Here is a 23,166-nt window from a genome sequence, read left to right as displayed (position 1 = left end):
TTTTCTAGATTTGCCAGAATATTTTTTTTGAAGTTTAATCATAATAAGTTTGCAAGAAATATTTCACAAATATTCTTCGTCGAAAAAACAGAAGCTAAAATGAAGAATTAAATTAAAATGTATTTATTATTCTTTACAATAAAAAAAAAACTTGAACATTGATTTAAATGGTCAGGAAAGAAGAGGAAGTAATTTAAAAGGTAAAAAGGTATATGTGTTTAAAATTCCTAAAACCATTTCCAAGGTTGTATTTTTTCTCTAAAATTGTCTTTCTGAAAGTTTTAAGAAGCAAAGTAAAAAATAAAAGAATTTATTTAAACAAGTGAAGACCAAGTCTTTAAAATGTTTTCTTGGATTTTTAAATTCTATTTGAGTTTTGTCTCTCTTAGAATTAAAAATGTCGAGCAAAGCGGGACCAGCTTGCTAGTAAATAAACACAATTTAAAAAATAGAAGCTGCTCACTGGTAAGTGCTGCCATTTGAGCTATTTTTAGAACAGGCCAGCGGGCAACTCATCTGGTCCTTACGGGCTACCTGGTGCCCGCAGGCACCGCGTTGGTGACCCCTGATTTAAACACATATAAAATAATATATTATATCTAATTCTTATTAAATGGACACATTTTGCGTGGGATTTTATTACGTTTTGAATATTTACTCTCTCTAAAATACAGGCAGGAGACAATACAATTTTAAATTAAGAAGCAAACAAGATGTAAAAAAATGTATAAATTTCAACCCAATGTATACCTTCTGCAATAAAAATACATATTTTTAGGGCATACTAAAGCATTTATAGCCATTTTGATAACAATGAAAATAATGACAATATCATTTTCTATTTGCATATTTAGTTATTGGCACCATCTCTATTCCATCAACATTATTTCATAAATTTTAGCATTATCTCGTTTTTTTGGGTCAATTTAATTTCTAATCAACTTTACATTCACACAGAGCAGTAATTGTTTTTTTTAAGCTATTTTGTGGTAATTTGTCATGAAATAGGTTTGAATTGAACAGTTATAAAAATACGGAGTGTCTAATCACATTTTTACTATTTCACGAGATACTCAAAATTAGCTCAGAAACTGCTGGTTGGAGACCCATGCTATAGTGCAAGGATTCTCAAACTGTGGTACGTGTACCAAATCTTGTGATATGCCCCCCACAAAAAAAAAAAATAAATACATATAAAAAAAAAATCACTTTATTAAAGTACAGTGTTTTATGTTCCCATATACAAACAGGTTGCTACTTTTCACATAAATATTAGTACATAAAACCTCTGCCTTGTTTTTAATGAATACTTTGGCCTGCTGTGCTACTGTATTTCAATACTGGTCATCAGGGTGGTACGTGGACAGCGAGCCAATTATTTTGTGAGGTGGTACTTTGTGGAAAAAATTTTGATAACTACTGATGTATTGTATTAAGACCAAAAATATATTTAAATCACGTTTTATAATTGTATTTATACTTTCAAAAATTTACTAAAAAAACACGTATTTTTTGGGGTTCAAGAATCAATTTTAGAAATAAATTTTAAGGCCATCTCCATGGCAGACACGAGGAGCTTTTGTAACCATTCCTGTAAACTAAGGGGTTCAATCCTTGGGCACCTGAGGATTCGATACGATTCCAATTCCAAATTCCTGAAGTGAAAAGTTGGCGAGGTGGTGACTTATTCAGGGTGTACGCCGCCTTCCGCCCGATTGTAGCTGAGATAGGTTCCAACGTCCCCTACGACCCCGAAGGAAATAAGCGGTAGAAAATGGATGGATGTTAAAGTTAAGAAGTTAAAGTGCTAATGATTGTCACTGACACACTATGTAAACATATTTACATATATATATATATATATATATATATATATATATATATATATATATATATATATATATATGAGATGGCGACTTGTCCAGGGTGTACAGCGCCTTCCGCCCGATTGTAGCTGAGATAGGCACCAGCGCCACCCGCGACCCCAAAGGGAATAAGCGGTAGAAAATGAATGGATGGATACATATATACATAAACACATACTTGTTTAAACATATATACACATATACTGTACACACACACACACACACACACACACACACACACACACACACACACACACACACACACACACACACATATACACACATATATATATATATATATATATATATATATATATATATATATATATATATATATATATATATGTATATATATATATATATATATACATATATATATCTACATATACATATATATATATATATATATATATATATATATTTACATATACATATATATATATATATATATATATATACATATATATATATATATACTATATATATACATATACAATACATATATATATATATATACATATATATATATATATATATATATATATATATATATATATATATATATATACATATATATATTATATATATATATATATATATATATATATATATATATATATATATAGACACACACAGGCATATATATGTATATAAGTGTGTGTATACATGCACGCGCATATATAGTATATATAATAATTGCATTTCTTTCACAGTATAGTACTGTACATGTTACTGTAGAGTAACAGTTCATAGAATAACAGTCAATTGCTGTGAAATATAAGGATGTTGTAATAATTACAGCCTTTTTTTTTTAATGTTACCGTAAATTTTGATTCCAGCATTTCACTGTGAACATTTTTTGGGCAAAAGCTGGGAAATCCTGGTAAATCTTTACAGTCTATATATAACCTATTTTGAAAAGGTTTTATCATCATTTTCATACCAAATACTATAGTGCGAGAATCGGTGTGAATCGGTATTTGATTCAGAATCATATCAGCACCAAAAGAATTGAATAGTGTCTACAGTAATATTTCTTTTAATCATTTTTCTTAAATGGAGCTGCGCTCTGTTTGCCACATTTTGTGAATTGTATTCATGCAGAAATGTATTGTTTTAGGGTTTGTTGATAAGTCTGAGCCACGTTGCGCAAAAAGTTGCAGGATGTGTGTTTTGTTTGGAAATGTATTAAAAAAAATAAAAATAAAAAACAGCGCACATGCGTGGCTGTTAAAATTTTCCCCCCGAGCTTGTTGATATTGTTGGGGCTTTTCTCCCGGATTGACGCAGGGATCCCACCGCTATCACATTGGGTTAATGGTGCGCAATATTTGGCCCTGAGCCGAGCCTCTGCATCCATCACAAGCAATCATCTTTGCTTTAGCTCGCTCTCCTGTATCGATAGCTTCTCTCGCCTCGGGCGCACGCTTTGATATGCTAATGAGGAGCGGCGCCCGGATTCAGCCGAGATCATATTAATGTTGTTCTTTCTGACTGCGGCATGAATATTCACCCCAAAAAAAAAAAAAAAAAGGAAAAAAAAAAATTCTCCTCCCTCAAAAGAAAATCAGTGAAGATTGTGAAGCGGTTGCTACTTAACGAGTGTGTTTTTAATCAGCCCCCCCATTTCCGGGTTCTGACGTCACCGCGCGCGTTCCCGTGCTTGAAATAAACTCTAAAAACATTTTAACGAGGAGGAAAATTACAAATGGCTCAGGCTTTTTCCTTAAAGGCCTACTGAAACCCACTACTACCGACCAAGCAGTCTGATAGTTTATATATCAATGATGAAATATTAACATTGCAACACATGCCGATACGGCCTTTTTAGATTAATAAATTGCAATTTTAAATTTCGCGCGAGTATCTTGTTGAAAACGTCGCGGAATGATGACGCGTACACGTGACGTCACGGACTGTAAGGAAATATTAGCACAGCACCAAACACGGTTAAAAGTTGCATAATTACACAGTATTTTGGACATCTGTGTTGCTGAATCTTTGGCAATTTGTTCATTTAATAATGGAGACTATAAAGACCAATGCTTTTGGTGTAAAGCGGTAGATTGCAGGTGTCTTTAGCACTGAGACACAGCCGGTGTTTCTTTGTTTGTTGTGAAGCAGAGCGGTCAAGCAAACATGTTTTCTCTACGTCAACTAGCATGTTTTTGGATGGGGAAATTGTGATATATATCTTACCGGAGACATCAGTGAATTATTCGTCGTCCTGCAGCAGCTGTTTAAAGGCAGCTGTGAGCTTGGCTCCTTGGCTTCTCTCTGAGACACTGCGTGTTCACCGCAGCCATCCGACCTCGAGGTATGTCTTTACAATCTTTAAAATCTCACTAAAACACTATTAAAACAATAAGCAGATAAGGGATCTTCCAGAAGTATCCTAGTAAATGTGTCTAATTACATCTGAAACGCTTATACTGCCGTCACTTTTTTTTTCCTAATCCTTCACTATCAATATCCTAATTCACAAATCTTTCATCCTCGCTCAAATTAATGGGGAAATTGTCGCTTTCTCGGTCCGAATTGCTCTTACTCTTTAAAAACAATGTGAACATGTTTGGAGCCCCTGACTCTAGTGACGTCACGCGCACATACTTCCGGTAAAGGCAAGGCTTTTCTATTAGCGACCAAAAGTTGCAAACTTTATCGTCGATGTTCTCTACTAAATCCTTTCAGCAAAAATATGGCAATATCGTGAAATGATCAAGTATGACACATAGAATGGACCTGCTATTCCCGTTTTAATAAGAAAATCTCATTTCAGTAGGCCTTTAATTTTCGTGGCAAACTGGTTTTATAAAAAAAAAAAAAAAAAAGGGAGCGCTTGATTCCGCGTGTGATCCCGCCCGCCGCTCGCGCCGCAGCCCGAGGCAAATCTCCGTTGCTTAAATACCGTTATCGCCTCTGGGCCCGCACGCTCCACTCGCTGCACTCGCAGCAATAGCTCGTTTCTATTGCCCTTGGCAACATAAAATACAAACTACTTTGTATCAAAACATTTTTAGGGGAATTAATAGCGAGCGAGTGTGAGCGCGCGCCCCCTGTCAGAGCGCGTGAATCTGAACGACGGGACACAGATTGGCAGGAACGGACATGCGCGTGCGCACCGCTCCTCTGTCGCTGTCCAGGTGCTGAAAGTGTGTCAATGGAGATTTTCAACTGACTTACCAGAAAAGGAACACACGCTGATTGTGAATAATGGATCATGGGAGCTGAACAAAAATAGGTTAGAATGAGCTTTAGTTGGTGGCCAAATGTGTCTTAACCCCCCTAAAAAAAAAGACTGGCGCGTGCATCCCCGCCTGCAGCGTTGTTCTGTTCGCCCTAAATGGCATCTTTTCCACCGTCTCCATCGCATCCAGCCTGGCCTAATAACAAAGCGACACACCCTGCTGTTAGGTTTGATAATGAGGCGGATGAATAATAGAATACAGCCCACAGTACATCACACACCAACTGAGTGAAAGTTGATTAATTAGAGGCCTTCCCCAGCTCAGGCGCACTCGATAACGGGGGGAAAGATGGCGGCAACGTGGCGGCGGGAGCAGGAAGATGATGAAATAGGGATTTTGTTTGACTTTCTTCGAATTGAAGAAGATACTCCTACATACAAATATTAGGCTGACGCAAATGGGAGCACAAGGTGCAAAGAAAATGTAATATTATGAATTGGAGGGTGCTAATAATCAGGAGCATTGTTTTACCTTTTTTTTTTCTAACAAATGAACATTTAAAGATGTACAACTATGAAATGACCGCATTAAAGGCCTACTGAAACCCACTACTACCGACCACGCAGTCTGATAGTTTATATATCAATGATGAAATATTAACATTGCAACACATGCCAATACGGCCTTTTTAGTTTACTAAATTGCAATTTTAAATTTCCCGCAAGTTTCTTGTTGAAAACGTCGCGGAATGATGATGCGTACGCGTGACGTCACGGACTGTCAAGAAATATTAGCGCTGCGCCACTCGCGGCTAAAAGTCATCTGCTTTAATCGCATAATTACACAGTATTTTGGACATCTGTGTTGCCTAATTTTTTGCAATTTGTTCATTTAATAATGGAAACTATAAAGAACAATGCTGTTGGTGGAAAGCGGTGGATTGCAGCCGTCTTTAGCACCGAGACACAGCCGGTGTTTCTATGTTTGTTGTGAAGCAGAGCGGTCAAGCGAACATGTTTTCTCTACGTCAACCAGCATGTTTTTGGATGGGGAAATTGTGATATATATATCTTACCGGAGACATCAGTGGATTATTCGTCGTCCTGCAGCAGCTGTCAAAAAAGGCAGCTGTGAGTTTAGCTCCTCGGCTTCTCTCTGAGACACTGCGTGTTCACCGCAGCCATCCGACCTCGAGGTATGTCTTTACAATCTATAAAATCTCACTAAAACACTATTAAAACAATAAGCAGATAAGGGATCTTCCAGAATTATCCTAGTAAATGTGTGTAATTATATCTGAAACTCTCACACTGCCGCCGCCCGGAGCCGTCGCTTTTTCTTTTTTTTTTTCCTATTCCTTCACTATCAATATCCTAATTCACGAATCTTTCATCCTCGCTCAAATTAATGGGGAAATTGTCGCTTTCTCGGTCCGAATTGCTCTTACTGCTGGTGGCTCCCATTATAAACGATGTGAATATGTGTGGAGCCCTGCAACCAGTGACGTCACGCACACATACTTCCGGTAAAGGCAGGGCTTTTCTATTAGCGACCAAAAGTTGCAAACTTTATCGTCGATGTTCTCTACTAAATCCTTCCAGCAAAAATATGGCAATATCGCGAAATGGCCAAGTATGACACATAGAATGGACCTGCTATTCCTGTTTAAATAAAAACATCTTATTTCAGTAGGCCTTTAAAAGGGCAGTTCAAACATCCATCCATTTTCTACCGTTTATTCCCTTTGGGGTCGCGGGGGGCGCTGGTGCCTATCTCAGCTACAATCGGGCAGAAGGTAAACAAACTTAAGTCATTTGAGAATTTTATTCCTCGATGAAATCCACACTGTTTTTAATAACTATTATATTAGTCATGTATTGTTACATTATTCTAAAACACGCTTAGATAACTAACCGTGTTATTAAAATATTCAATCAGGACAACACATAGTGTTGGTTATGTATAAAGAACATTCACAGCCTTTATTTATTCAATCCAAACTATTGAAATTCAATGATGTGGTGCATTTGTAAACAGCTTAAATGATGTGTAAAGAAAAATGTTTAACAATTCTTCTCAACGAAAGGAGGAAAATAACCTTAGAGAAAAATCCATCTCAAAACATATACACTTAAAACCTGTATTTATCAATATGTGGCATTGAATTATGGAATGGATTTTGCAATCAAGTCAATGTATTATTAGTGTCACGCTTATGGATTATGTTTTGTTTTTGCCTTGTTTGGTCATGTTATGTTTTGTTTTTTGGACACTCAGTTCTGTTTTTGCACTTCCTGGTTTGTTTTCGTCTCCATGCCAACTCATTCATTTTCACCTTGCCCTCAGTGCTCACACCTGCTAATCATTATCACAGTCATTATTTAAGCCATTCTGTTTCTGTCTTTTTCCTGGCAACTTCACCTACCTACTTTACCCACATTTCCATATGCCTACATTCATGCCTTGCTGTTCGTTTTTGACCACACCACGTAAGTTTTGTATTTATGCCTCAGTGCAAGTTTTTGGTTTGTTATTCATGCCACAGCGCAAGTGTTTTTGTTTCACGTTTTTAGTTTACAGCCTTTGTTCTAGTCATTTGTTTTTGTAGCCAAGTATTTGTTCTCTGCCACTGTGCGCGCGCCTTTGTTTGCCTTTTCGTGTAGTTTTGTTAGAATATCAATAAATATGTACTCACGTTCACGCCTGGCTTGTCCTAAATATTCTCTGCATCAAAGAAACAATCCAAGTCCAAGTCCTTGCTTGACAATTACTACATATCCAGTTGAAGAAACGGTTCAACCAAGGAAGAAACATCTTGAACCTTATTGATAAATGAGATAATCCATATAATAATTCTCTCATAATCAACACATAATGGGAATTAGAAATTCAGTAATTACCATTTCATGTTAACTTTATTGATTTATCTGTTTACTTATTTGGTGGTGGTAAAGACTGAGTACATGAAGTGAACAAGCGTATAGGATTAAATACAGTTCTGATTCTTACTATTCCTTTTCAGACATGTTACAGTAAGAGAATGTAAATACAAGCACATATTATGACTATATGTATGCTTGAAATAAATGAATACCAATACTATTGTTTACTTGTATTATGTATCCAGATTATTCATGTGCTATTAAAGGCCTACTGAAATGAGATTTTCTTATTCAAACGGCGATAGCAGGTCCATTCTATGTGTCATACTTGCCATATTTTTGCTGAAAGGATTTAGTAGAGAACATTGACGATAAAGTTCGCAACTTTTGGTCGCTAATAAAAAAGCCTTGCCTTTACCGGAAGTCGCAGACAATGACGTCACAAGGGTGAAGGCTCCTCACGTCCTCACATTGTTTATAATGGGAGCCTCCAGCAGCAAGAGCTATTCGGACCGAGAAAACGACAATTTCCCCATTAGTTTGAGCGAGGATGAAAGATTTGTGGATGATGATATTGATAGCGAAGGACTAGAAAAAAATAAATAAATAAAGTTTAAAAAAAAGAAGGCGATTACATTGGGACGGATTCAGATGTTTTTAGACACATTTACTAGGGTAATTCTGGGAAATCCCTTATCTTTCTAATGTGTTGCTAGTGTTTTAGTGAGATTAAATAGTACATGATAGTCAGAGGGGTGTGTCCATGGGTGTCTTGAGGCCAGTGTCTGAGGGAAGTCACGGCAGATACAAGGACGGCGCAAACTCCACAGATCCCCGGTAAGAGGCGACTTTTCAACACAATTTTCTCAGCGAAACCTGCCGGTTGACAAGTGGTCGGGAACCATGTTTGCTTGACCGCTCTGATCCATAGTAAAGCTTCACCTTTGGGAATTTTAAACAAGGAATTACCGTGTGTTTGTGTGGCTAAAGGCTAAAGCTTCCCAACTCCATCTTTCTACTTTGACTTCTCCATTATTAATTGAACAAATAGCAAGAGATTCAGCAACACAGATGTCCAGAATACCGTTTAATTGCTCGATGAAAAGAGACGAGTTTTAACCGCAAATGGTGCTGAGCTAAAATTTCCTGACAGTCCGTGACGTCACGCGCACGCGTCATCATTCCGCCACGTTTTCAACAAGAAATTCCGCGGGAAATTTAAAATTGCTATTTAGTGAACTAAACCGGCCGTATTTGCATGTGTTGCAATGTTAATATTTCATCATTGATATATAAACTATCAGACTGCGGGGTCGGTAGTAGTGGGTTTCAGTAGGCCTTTAATATTCTAGAAATAAGCTTCTACCTTCAATGGGAACATTTGGATGGATTTTTTTGGTATATGTAAAATATATTTTAACATTTTTGTGTGTGAATCCCCATTTTTAAGGTTGTTTGTACATTTTTTTTAACCATTTTTTTGTCATTAGCGTATCATCAGTACTTGCAGTAGTAGTAAAAGAAATAGCAAAAGTTAGATTTTTGGTGAATGTGTATTGATTATTTGCACATTATATACTTAATAGTTTAACAGCAATATATTGATTATTAACAGTAAAAGTAGTTATATGTACATCTAACTTACTGTAAATAAATTGGTGCTAAACTTGGTGTGCCATCCATCCATTCATTTTCTACCGAGCCTATCTCAGCTAATTTGTAATTCACCACTTCATTGCCATGCCTGTTTTTTTTATGGAGCAAAACAACTTGTTCCTTTGACCTGCAAACAAAAGTTGTTGGGGCGTTTGTGTTCTATAACGGAATGCGCATGTTGTGTTTGTGTGCATCAGGGGGAACGTGTGTGGTGAACCCGACAGATCTGTTCTGCTCGGTACCGGGTCGACTGTCACTGCTCAGCTCCACCTCCAAGTACAAAGTCACCATCGCCGAGGTGAAGAGACGACTGTCACCGCCGGAGTGCCTCAACGCCTCACTGCTGGGTGGAATACTGCGCAGGTTTGTACATGAAAACTATACACAAAAGTGGGAGACATGTAACTTTTTGCGGCGATAGATGCCGACTTGCTGCTTAGTTAGGAGAGTCTAAAGATAGTGTTTGTTACTGTGGTGGAACTCCATTACACACAAAGGTGTTATTTATGCTGTGTTACTTGTCCTGTAGTGCAGGGGTGTCAACCTTTTTTTTATATTGAGGGCCACATTGCAAAGATTGCTGCTCTCAGAGGGCCGATTGTAATGACTAATATACCTTGTTAATATACAATAGTATAATAGCCTCGTTACACAATTTGCATAGACAACTGTTTTTTATTATTATCTTTTTACTAACATTGATGGCCAACTTGCTTTGAGGTTGTAAGTCAAGACATAAAATAATGTTGCAGGCCACATAAATGATGTGGCCAACCACATTTAATAATGTCGTGGACAACAAAGAATGATGTGGCAGACCACATTAAATCATCTGGTGAAAAACATAAAATGACGTGGTGCACCAGATAAAATGAAACAATGTTGTGGACCAAATTAAATAATGTTGAGGACCAAATTAAACGAGGTGGTGGACCACATAAACGAGGTGGTGGACCACATAAAATGGTGTGGTTGACCAGATAAAACGACATGGCAGGCCGAGCTAAATAATCTTGCGGAAAAAAATGAATGAGTTGGTGGATGACATAAATGAGGTGGCCAACCACGTTAAATAATGTCGTGGACAACAAAGAATGATGTGGCGGACCACAATAAATCATCTCGTGGACAACATAGAATGATGTGGCGGACCACATAAATGAGGTAGTGCACCAGATAAAATGATATGGCTCACTCGATAAAATAAATTGGCGGGTCAATTTAAACATTGTTGTGGACCAAATTAAATAATGTTGTGGACCATGGGTGTCAAACTCTGGCCCGTGGGCCAAATTTGGCCCGCCGTGTAATTTCGTTTGGCCCTTGAGGCAATATCAATTTAACATTCGAGCTGGCCCGCTGGTATTATACACACCCCAGCTGTAACACCGCAAATTGTCATACTTGCCAACCCTCCCCATTTTCTCGGGAGACTCCCGAAGTTCAGTGCCCCTCCTGAAAATCTCCCGAGCCATCCATTTTCCCCGATTTCTCCCGATTTCCACCCAGACAACAATATTGGGGGCGGGCCTTAAAGGTACTGCCTTTAGCGTCCTCCACAACCTGTCGTCCACGTCCGCTTTTCTTCCATACAAACAGCGTGCCGGCCTAGTCACATAATATATGCGGTTTTTAAACACAGACACAAGTAAATGCAAGGCATACTTGGTCAACAGCCGAGGGTGGCCGTATAAACAACTTTAACACTGTTACAAATATGCACCACACTGTGAACCCACACCAAACAAGAATGACAAACACATTTCAGGAGAACATCCGAAACACAAGATAAACACAACAGAACAAATAACCATAACCCCTTGCAGCACTAACTCTTCCGGGAGTCAACAATATACACCCCCCCACCCCCAACCCCGCCTACCTCAACCCCCCATGCACTTTCTCTTGCCACTTCAAGGCTTGAATGTTTGATTCATTCCTTATTATTTTATTTTCAAATTTATTATTAGCCTGTTGAAAAAGTGTATTTTGACAATTACCTCAGAAGGCTGCAAATACAAAAGAGGCATTGAATTTTTATTTAAATTGTATTTGATATGCGATTGATGTTTTTTATTATTATTATTATTATTATTATTGGAAACTTGATTTTGCATGTTACTTTAAAGTTATATAAGCCTTGATTGTTCAATATTCAATGCAAAACTTGTTTGAGTCCCTATTAAAAGGTTCATTTGTTCAACCTTGGCCCGCGACTTTGTTCAGTTTAAAATTTTAGCCCACTCTGTATTTGAGTTTGACACCCCTGTTGTGGACCAAATTAAACAAGTTGGTGGACCACATAAAATTATGTGGCGTGCCAAATAAAATGATGTGGCAGACCACATAAAATAATTGTGGTGGCACCAGTTTAAATAATCTTGTGGAAAACATAAAATGATGTGGTGCACCAGATTAAATGATGTGACTGGCCACTTTAAACAACGTGCCCACGTAAAATGACATGCGAGGCCACTTTAAAAAATCTTGTCGACAACATAAAATGAGGTGGCAGACCACATAAATGATGTGGTGCACCAGATAAAATGATGTGACGGGCGACATTAATAATCTGACAGACAACATCATATGAGTTGCCGGACCACATAAATGATGTGGCGGACCAGATAAAATGACAGGGCAGCTGGGGGCAGCGTGTTAAATAATCTTGTAAACAACATAAAATTAAATGGCAGACAACGTAAAATGATGTGGTGGGCCACACTAAAAAATCAATGAGTCAATCAATCAATTTTTATTCTTATGGCCCTTAATCACAAATGTCTCAAAGTGTCTCAAACAATGTGAGGGGCCACGTAAAATCAAGTGGTAGGCCATTTTAAATAATCTTGTGGACACCTTAAAATGAGTTGGCAGAGCAAATAATATGAGGTGGTGGGCCGCATAAATGAGTTGGCGACCTAACAAAATCAGTTGCGGGACCTTGTTAAATAATCTTGTGAACAACTTAAATGATATGGCAGACCACATAAAATGAAGTGGTGGGCCACTTTAAATAATGTTGCAGACCACTTAAAATGATATGGTGGACCAGGCTAAAAAATTAATCAATCCATTTTTATTCATATGGCCCTTATTCACAAATGTCTTAAAGTTTCTCAAATGTGGGCCACGTAAAATGACGTGGTGGGCCTCTTTAAATATTGTTACAGACCAAATAAAATATGGCGGACCACGCTAAACGATCAGTCAATCAATACATTTTTATTCATATGGCCCTTAATCACAAATGTCTCAAAAAATGTGACGGGCCACATAAAATGATATAGTGGGCCACAAAAATCAGGTGGTAGGCCAAATAAAATAACCTTGTGGACAACATAAAATGAGGTGGCGCACCACATAAATGATGTGGCGCACTAGATAAAATGACATGGCTGACGAGATAAGACAATGTGGCGGGCCAGATTTAAAAAATCTTACAGACAACATCAAATAAGTCGCCGGACCACATAAATGAGGTGGCGGACCAGATCAAATGAAGCGGTGGGCCAAATTAAACAATGTAGTGAACCAAATTGAAGGAGGTGCCGAACCACATTAAATGACGGGGCAGCTCGGGGCAGCATGTTAAATAATCTTGAAAAACAACATAAAATTATATGGCAGATCACATAAAATGACGTGGTGGGCCACACTAAACAATCAATCAATCAATCAGTCAATCAATCAATACATTTTTATTCATATGGCCCTTAATCACAAATGTCTCAAAGTGTCTCAAATGTCTGAAACAATGTGAGGGGCCACATAAAATCATGTGGTAGGCCAAGTTAAATAACCTTGTGGACACCTTAAAATGATGTGGCAGAGCAAATAATATGAGGTGGTGGGCCGCGTAAATGAGTTGGCGACCTAACAAAATCAGCTGGGGGACTCTGTTAAAAATCTTGTGAACAACATAAAATGAAATGACAGACCACATACAATGAAGTGGTGGGCCACATTAAATAATGTTGCAGACCACATAAAATTATATGGTCGACCAGGCTAAAAAATCAATTGACGTGGTGGGCCACGATAAATGACGTGGTGGGCCACGATAAATGATGTGGTGGGCTACATAAATGATGTGGTGGGCCACATAAATGATGTGGTGGGCCACAATAAATGATGTGTCAGAGCACATAAAATGAGGGGATGGACCACTTTAAATGATGTGTCGGTCTCTCGGACTTTGAGTTTGACACCTGTGATTAGGTAGTTTTACACATCATTCCGGAACATTCCAGGAGTGCTGAACTGAGTGGGAGGGGCTACAGCAATAGACAGCGCGCACTTTTGGAAGGTTAATGTGGCTGCTGGGCATTAAAAAGGGCTAAAGAAGTCTTTGTAGAGCTGACATAAAAGAGAGACTGTGCTAATAGAGTTGCGTTCACAAAGACTATTGTCGAGTTAGAAGCAAAACATGCAAGGATCAGAGGAACCCAGCAGTAGCGGCTGTGTTATTGACGGGCGAGAGCAGTGCTTCTCAATTATTTTCTGTCACGACGCCCCTGGGGGACAGACATTTTTCCGTGACTCCCCTGAATTGATATTGAGAATTTGATAATATTAATTTATCACTGGTTGAGTTACATTCTATTTTATGTGGCGCTGACGACGACTCCGTTTTGTTTCATTTCTGTCACAAATGTCTCCATCTTTTAGTTCTGTAGATATCGACGGGTACAAAATTCGAGTACTGCCACTACTGGGTGCCAATTCACGAAAAATCGAATGGTGCTTTATTTAGTTACCTTTATTGTGCGTGACGTCAGACTTGTACCGGCTCAAACACTTGGCCGGGAAACAAAAAAAAGTTAAAGTTAAAATTTCCAATGATTGTCACACACAAACACTAGTTGCGATGAAATTATCCTCTGTATTTGACCCATCCCCTATGTTCACCCCCTGGGAGGTGAGGGGAGCAGTGAGCAGCTGCGGTGGCTACGCCCAGGAATCATTTGCCGATTTAACCTCCAATTCCAACCGTTATGGACAACATTCAATCAGTCATGCCACCAAAATCAAGAAGGCGGCGTTCAAACGTACATACAGTAAGGCTACACTTTTCAAAATGTGCTAGTTAAAGATGTCCAAAGTGCGGCCCGGGGGCCAATTTCAGCCCACGAGTTGAGTTTATACCAAAATGGATACATGGATGATACAGCAGAAGATTGGGAGAATGTCATGTGGTCAGATGAAACCAAAATAGAACTTTTTGGTATAAACTCAACTCGTTGTGTTAGGAGGAAGAAGAATACTGAGTTGCATCCCAAGAACACCACACCTACTGTGAAGCATGGGGGTGGAAACTTCATGCTTTGGGGCTGTTTTTCTGCTAAGGGGACAGGACGATTGATTCCTGTTAAGGAAAGAATGAATGGGGCCGTGTATCGTGAGATTTTGAGCCAAAACCTCCTTCCATCAGTAAGAGCTTTGAATGGTTGACCAAATACTTATTTTCCACCATCATTTACAAATAAATACTTTAAAATTCATAAAATGTGAATTCCTGGATTTTTTTTCACATTCTGTCTCTCACAGTTGAAGTGTACCTATGATGAACATTACAGACCTCTGTCATCATTTTAAGTAGGAGAACTTGCACAATCGGTGTCTGACTAAATACTTTTTTGCCCCACTGTACATTGGAGTTTCGTGAGACATGCTAACTATTAGCATTACAATTTCTGTCAGGTTGAAACACTGATGACATCTATTGAACAAGACAAGAAGCAAGGAACTAAACAGAGACATAATTAAATTTGGCTCAATGAGGAGAAACGTGTAGACTGTACAGTTTTTCAACACGCTCTGGCGAAAGATTGTACGCCACCTCTTTTATTTGGACTTTCCCTGATTACATTGCAACAACTATTTCTAAGGTACAGGGGTCGTAAACAGCCATCACCTTTGATTACAAACAGTTCAAAGAAAAGGTCTGTTCAAAGAAAATGTCGTAAAAGAGTTCAAAGAAGAGGTCCCTGTAGGGGAGTCAGGTCCTGCTTCCTCTTTGCTTTGTAGTTCTTGGGTTAAGACAAAATCTTTCTGTGGATTACAATAGAAAAAAGAAACAGAACGCCTTCCTGTTGCTTCCCATCCTACACACTGGAGTTTTACAAGCCTTTTTCTTGGTAGGTTCAAAGACAGCTTTTGCCTTTTCGCCGGGAACTCAATGTTACGCAAAGTTTTGTGATAACTTAGATACAATTATTTTGACAATTTCATGTGACGATTTCAACACGTCCAGATTTTCGACGTAGATGCAGGATAAAATCCCACAGCTGGTGTTTGATAAGTACAATGGGGATGGTAGAGCGGCTGCGCTTGAGGGTTCCAGGTTCGATCCCCGCTTCTGCCATCCAAGTCACTTTGGCAAGACTCTTCACCCCTAGCTCCCAGTGCCGCACACGCTGGTGTATGAATGTTTGATTGGGATCGGAGGGGCCTTAGGCGCAAATTGGCAGCCACGCTTCCGCCAGCCAGCTGTGGCCACACATGTAGCTTACTACCATTATTGTGTGGATGTGGATTAAATAAATGATGGAGTCTCACTTCTCTTTGAAGCCCTTTAAGTGTCAAAAAAAGCGCTATACGAATCTAATCCATTATTATTATTACAATACTTACAGTATAAACTAAAAAAAAAAAGACTAGACCGACAGATACAACTTAATGGCAAAGACTACTTCCTGGCTACGACAACACACCATAGCCATGTAGGAATTGCAACTGCATGCCAAAGCCACTATATAATACAGTACAGTACTTGCAAATGAGACAGTAACAAAACAAGATAACAACTGAACAGCACAGTTCAGTGTTAAAATCAAAACAATACGGTACGTAAGTTTTAAACAATTACCATTTGAACACACTCAAGTGTATGACCAAAAATGGGTACTGGAATCGATTACAATGTTCCCAAAAAGCCCTTTGAGTGTCTAGAAAAGCGCTATAAAAATCTAATCCATTATTATTGTTATCATTACAATACTTACAGTATAAACTCAGCAACAAAAGACTAGACTGGCACATCAACCTAATGGCAAAGACTACTTCTGGGCTGCGACAACACACATTAGCCATGTGGGAATTGTAACTGCATGCCAAAGCCACTATATAATATAGTACAATACTTGCAAATGAGACACAAGAGTAACAAAACAAGATAAAAGTGTTAAATAAAAACAATATATTTTTTTAAACAATTACCATTTGAACACAAATCAAAGGTTTGAAAAAAATGGGTAATGGAATCGATTCCCAGGTACCCAGAAAGCCCTTTGAGTGTCTAGAAAAGCGCTATAAAAATGTAATTCATTATTATTATTATCATTACAATACTTACAGTATAAACTCAACAACAAAAGACTAGACTGGCACATTCAACTTAATGGCAAAAACTACTTTCTGGCTACGGTAACACACCATAGCCATGTAGGAATTGCAACTGCATGCCAAAGCCACTGTATAATATAGTACAGTACTTGCAAATGAGACACACTAGTAACGAAACGTGGCGCAGTGGGGAGAGTGGCCGTGCGCAACCCGAGCGTCCCTGGTTCAATTCCCACCTAGTACCAACCTCGTCACGTCCGTTGTGTCCTGAGCAAGACACTTCACCCTTGCTCCTGATGGGTGCTGGTTGGCGCTTTGCATGGCAGCTCCCTCCATCAGTGTGTGAATGTGTGTGTGAATGGGTAAATGTGGAAGTAGTGTCAAAGCGCTTTGAGTACCTTGAAGGTAGAAAAGCGCTATACAAGTACAACCCATTTATCATTTATTTATAACAGTGTTAAACTAAAAAAGATATTTTTTAAACATTTACCATTTGAACACTGATCAACGTTATGAAAAAAAATGGGTACTGGAATCGATTCCCAGGTACCCAGAAAGTCCTTTGAGTGTCTACAAAAGTGCTATAAAAATCTAATCCATTACTATTATTATTATTTTTATTATTATTATTATTATTATTACTACAATACTTACAGTATAAACTCAACAACAAAAGACTAGACTGGCACATTCAACTTAATGGAAAAGACTACTTTCTGGCTACGACAACACACCATAGCCATGTAGGAATTGCAACTGCATGCCAAAGCCACTGTATAATATAGTACAGTACTTGCAAATGAGACACACTAGTAAAAAAACAAGATAACAGTGTTAAACTAAAAAAATATATTTTTTAAACATTTACCATTTGAACACTGATCCACGTTATGAAAAAAATGGGTACTGGAATCGATTCCCAGGTACCCAGAAAGTCATTTCAGTGTCTAGAAAAGCGATATAAAAATCTAATCCATTATTATTATTATTATCATTATTACAATACTTACAGTATAAACTCAACAACAAAAGACTAGACTGGTACATTCAACTTAATGGCAAAGACTACTTTCTGGCTACAACACACCATAGCCATGTAGGAATTGCAACTGCATGCCATAGCCACTATATTACAGTACACTACTTGCAAATGAGACACAAGAGTAACAAAACAAGATAACAGTGTTAAATGAATAAAAAAATAATTTTTTTAAACATTTATCATTTGAACACAGATCAAAGGTATAAAAAAAATGGGTACTGAAATCAATTCACAGGTATTGGGAATATGAAAAATGCCCATCCCTATCCATACACATGTGGGGGACGGCGTGGCGCAGGTGGAAGAGTGGCCCTGCCGGCAACCAGAGGGTTCCTGGTTCAATCCCCACCTTCTACCAAACCTCGTCACAAAGGTGAATGTGGAAATAGTATCAAAGCACTTTGAGTACCTTGAAGGTAGAAAAGTGCAATACAAGTATAACCCATTTACCATGTGTTCCTGCGTACTTCCTACTGCTACTGGGTAGAACAGAATACTTTTTAAATTGAAAACTGTTGCCACCGAGCTGCAGGCAGGCGTATCGTTCCAGCATGAATACTGGAGTGTGGACCCAAATAATGAAAACCTCCCCTGCTGCTTGCAAACTATTTGACTATCACTAGAAGGGAGGAAAATATTGTAGTAAAAATACAGCTGAACGTACACTTCATGGACTGTGTTGTTTTGAAATGCTTGATAGATTAATTGGCTGTTCAACATATTTTTTGCTCTTAAGCATTTTCACGTAACGTGACATTTTGCAGGTAGATGAGAAAACGAGAAATGACATGAATCTAAAATGGTATGCATTTAGCTAGAGACGCTAACGCTTCAAAGAGAATCGTAGAAACTCAAGGGGAATTACAACCTGAAAGTACATTAAATATGCAAATGCGTTTGATTAAAGATGTGACGGTTTGTATGCGACATGTTTTAATTTATGCATGGCTTTCATATAAAATTGTCATGTTATAAAAGGAAATGTGCTGCTGTGTTGTGTTTCGGAACCGTTCCCAGGATTCTGTGTTTTGACCATCTACCATTTATTTCCACAGAGCCAAGTCAAAGAACGGCGGCCGGTGTCTTCGGGAGAAATTAGACCGCCTCGGCCTCAACCTGCCGGCGGGGCGGAGAAAAGCTGCCAATGTCACGCTGCTGACCTCCCTGGTGGAGGGTGAGAACCTTTTCATGTTTTCATCTGAGAAAGTGCCTTTTTTTTTTGCATCCCTCTCATCCCGTCTGCCATGTTTACGTGCAGGAGAGGCGCTCCACCTGGCAAGAGACTTTGGCTACACCTGCGAGACAGAATTTCCCAGCAAGGCGGTCGGCGAGCATTTGGCCCGGCAGCACAATGAGTCGAAAGAAAACAACGCGCGGAAGAAAATGGTTCTGGCTACAAAGTAAGCAGCGACACACACACACGCACACACGCACACACACACACACACACACACACACACACACACACACACACACACGCACACACACACACACACACACACACACACACACACACACACTCACACAGACTGCAAAGACTTCTCCCTCAAACGTTCCCTTGAAAGTAAAAACTGCCGGTTTTTATGTTGCCACTTCTAGCTTGTTCAAACAAGTCTTTACAAAAATGCATCAGGCCATTAAATCAAAACTAAATATTTTTAATTACAGTGGGAAGAGGATTCGTATGGCCCGATTCGTCAGTGGTTACCTGACATATGAAACGTGACATATTAGCTGGGGTTACACTATCAACTTTAGCCGCCAGGTGGCGGTAGGGTGTTGAATATTTTAAAATTTGTTTTGTGGCAATGCCAACTTTCACCACAGCGTTCACTTTCCATAATTTTCAGCAATCTGCATTGCAAAATGATTAACTCCACCTCTTCCTCTCACATGAGACACACCCAGGAATGGGGCCATATGAATCCCTCCCTACTACCTTGACAAGCATGAAAAGACGTTAATGCAACTTAATAAAGTAAGAAATAAGTAAAACTACTAACGGCACTTTTTTTTTTAAATTTCGCCTATCGTTCACAAACATGAGAGACACGACGACAAATGTTATTTACAAAAAAAATCATTCTAAATATTAAATAAACGTGATCAAATGTCCGCTTACATGGAGCCTATGGAAGCCGTGCAATTCGGCCTATTTAGCCCCTAAAAAAAAGTTTCAAACACCTCCATTAGGGTTTTGATGTAAGTATATATGTTAAGTAAAAACAGGCACATTTATAATAACATTTGATATTTACATATTTTAATAATTTCAAGTATATGCGGTGGATTAATAAAAAAAAAAGAGCCAACAATCAATCAATCAATGTTTATTTATATAGCCTTAAATCACAAGTGTCTCAAAGGGCTGCACAATCCACAAGGACATCCTCGGTTCAGATCCCACATAAGGGCAAGGAAAAACTCACAACCCAGTGGGATGTCAATGAGAATGACTATGAGAAACCTTGGAGAGGACCGCAGATGTGGGTGACCTGATGCAATGGACGTCGAGTGGGTCTAGCATAATATTGTGAAAGTTCAGTCCATAGTGGGGCCAGTAGGAGACCATCCCAAGTGGAGAAGGGTCAGCAGCGAAGAAATGTCCCCAACCAATGCACAGGCGAGCGGTCCACCCTGGGTCCGGACTCTGGACAGCCAGCACTTCATCCATGGCCACATAATCACTTACAGTACAAGGTCTGCTATTATTAGGTTGCCGACTGCTGGGATGTTTATTTATTCCCATTCAGGTAAAAAAAATGCCTCATAATCATAGTTCCAGGTCCTAAATGGCTCTCAAAGTGTCCCAACTTGTCGGATTACCTATTCAGATGTCTCATGTCCAGGTGAGAGGCATAATGTGTGATCTACAACAGGGGTCACCAACGCGGTGCCCGCGGGCACCAGGTAGCCCGTAAGGTCCAGATGAGTCGCCCGCTGGCCTATTCTAAAAATAGCTCAGATAGCAGCACTTACCAGTGAGCTGCCTCTATTTTTTAAATTGTATTTATTTACTAGCAAGCTGGTCTCGCTTTGCTCGACATTTTTAATTCTAAGAGAGACAAAACTCAAATAGAAATTGAAAATCCAAGAAAATATTTTAAAGACTTGGTCTTCACTTGTTTAAATAAATTCATTTATTTTTTTACTTTGCTTCTTAAAACTTTCAGAAAGACAATTTTGGAGAAAAAATACAACCTTAAAAATTATTTTAGGATTTTTAAACACATACCTTTTAAATTCCTTCCTCTTCTTTCCTAACAAATTAAATTAATGTTTAAGTAAATGTATTTTTTTATTGTAAAGAATAATAAATACATTTTAATTTAATTCTTCATTTTAGCTTCTGTTTTTTCGACGAAGAATATTTGTGAAATATTTTTTCAAACTTATTATGATTAAAATTCAAAAATAACTTGAGTTGATTTATTTCGGAAAACCTTGTTACATTGTTTAATGCATCCAGCGGAGCATCACAACAAAATTAGGCATCATAATGTGTTAATTCCACCACTGTATATATTGGTATTGGTTGATATCGGAATCGGTGATTGACAGTTGGACAGTATCGGAATATCGGCAAAAAAGCCATTATCGGACATCTCTACTAATATTAAAGCTAGAACACATTTTGGTCACAAAAAGTCTAAAGTCACCACTGCTTAACAGACACATAGCCAGACCCTCCAGGACTTCACACAAATCCAACTCCTCCTCGCTAATTCATCCTTACAACTTCCACGCTTGGGATGTGTATTGAATTTGGTACTTTTTATACCCACAGACTGAATGTAACACACCTGGTTCAGTCCCTGCTTTCTATTTCGCCCTGGACTCCAATCTGGGTCAGATGGCATTAAAGGACGAGGGTGCTAGCTACTGAGCTAAAAGCCCGGTCTATCAGCCCAATAAGCCAGCACTGCTCTTGAGGTTGTCTGGGAGTGAGGTTTACCAAGGCACACACTGCAAAGGCCACAATGCTTGGCCTCCATTACACGAATTCCGTCGGTACTACCAGGTATCGGATTCACGTAAAATCAAAACGGTGCAATATTTGGATATCTCTGTTTCACTAAACACTCGGTGAGTAAACAAGAACTCAAGCAGACGGTCTGTCGGTAATGTCACAATTCTCAATGCCAACAAAGCAAGTATGCCTAATAGGAAAAAAGCTCACATTTTCCAAAATGTGTCCCGCATCCGGATGTCGAAATAAAAATCCATCCATCCATTTTCTACCACTTAAAACCTTTTAAAAATAAAATTAATAGTTGAATTTCAGATGGCACCTATCAAATACACAGTAATAAAAACACAGTTGTTCTACTAACTGTACTGTGCTTGCTGGTTACTAAAAAAACAACAACACTTACCTTTCACTATGGCAGCTCCCTCCATCAGTGTGTGAATGTGTGTGTGTGTGAATGGTTAAATGTGGAAGTAGTGTCAAAGCGTTTTGAGTACCTTGAAGGTAGAAAAGCGCTATACAAGTGCAACCCATTTACCATTTACTATTTGAGTAACCTTTGTTCTGCCATTTGCGTACTATCTCAGCTACAATCGGGTGGAAGGCAGCGTACACCCTGGACAAGTCGCTACTTCATTGCAGGGCCGAAATAAAAATCAGACAAAAAAAAAAATCAACATGTAAAAATGCAAGGAATAAGGAGAAAACGTACATAATTAAATAAGAAAAATCTGACTTTTTTATACTAATAATAAATAATAACAATACACTGTCACCTATAACACAAACAGGTTTTATCCGGCCCGCAGGATGAGGTTGCTAAATATAAAAATTAACTTGAAATGTTACAACAAAACAAACTGCTGTTCTAAATGTGTCCACTGGATGTCGCAATAGCATTTCTTAGTATCTTTGTAGATGATGCTACATATGTATAAAAAAACCCATTTTAGTACATCAGTCGAGGAAAATTATCAAACTACATGAATAAACTTCTGTAATTTGATTTTGATGTGAAAAATGTTATCTTGATGAATCGAAAATGAACACCAATGAGTTGACTGATGAACATTATCGCATTATTTATTCAGAAAAAATAAATAACGACAAATACTATTAACCGCAACATGCAAGTAATAAAAACCCAACAACTTTATTATTGGTATATTTTCAGAATCTGGTTGTTCTATTTTTAAACAAAGATAACAATCTGAAG

The 23,166-nt window shown here is 38.4% G+C and overlaps 1 protein-coding gene across 1 annotated transcript in view; it reads left to right on the top strand.

The window, feature by feature from the left end:
* The window catches only part of LOC133542167 (transcription factor AP-2-beta-like), a 50,084-nt gene that overhangs the window by 20,488 nt on the left and 6,430 nt on the right, over positions 1 to 23,166 (top strand). The gene's annotated exons all lie outside the window — the stretch shown is intronic.

The sequence above is a fragment of the Nerophis ophidion genome, linkage group LG24, assembly GCF_033978795.1.
Source record: "Nerophis ophidion isolate RoL-2023_Sa linkage group LG24, RoL_Noph_v1.0, whole genome shotgun sequence".
Classification (NCBI taxonomy): domain Eukaryota; kingdom Metazoa; phylum Chordata; class Actinopteri; order Syngnathiformes; family Syngnathidae; genus Nerophis; species Nerophis ophidion.
The sequence above is the reverse complement of the archived record's forward strand: the minus strand, read 5'-3'. Positions and strand labels throughout refer to the sequence as shown.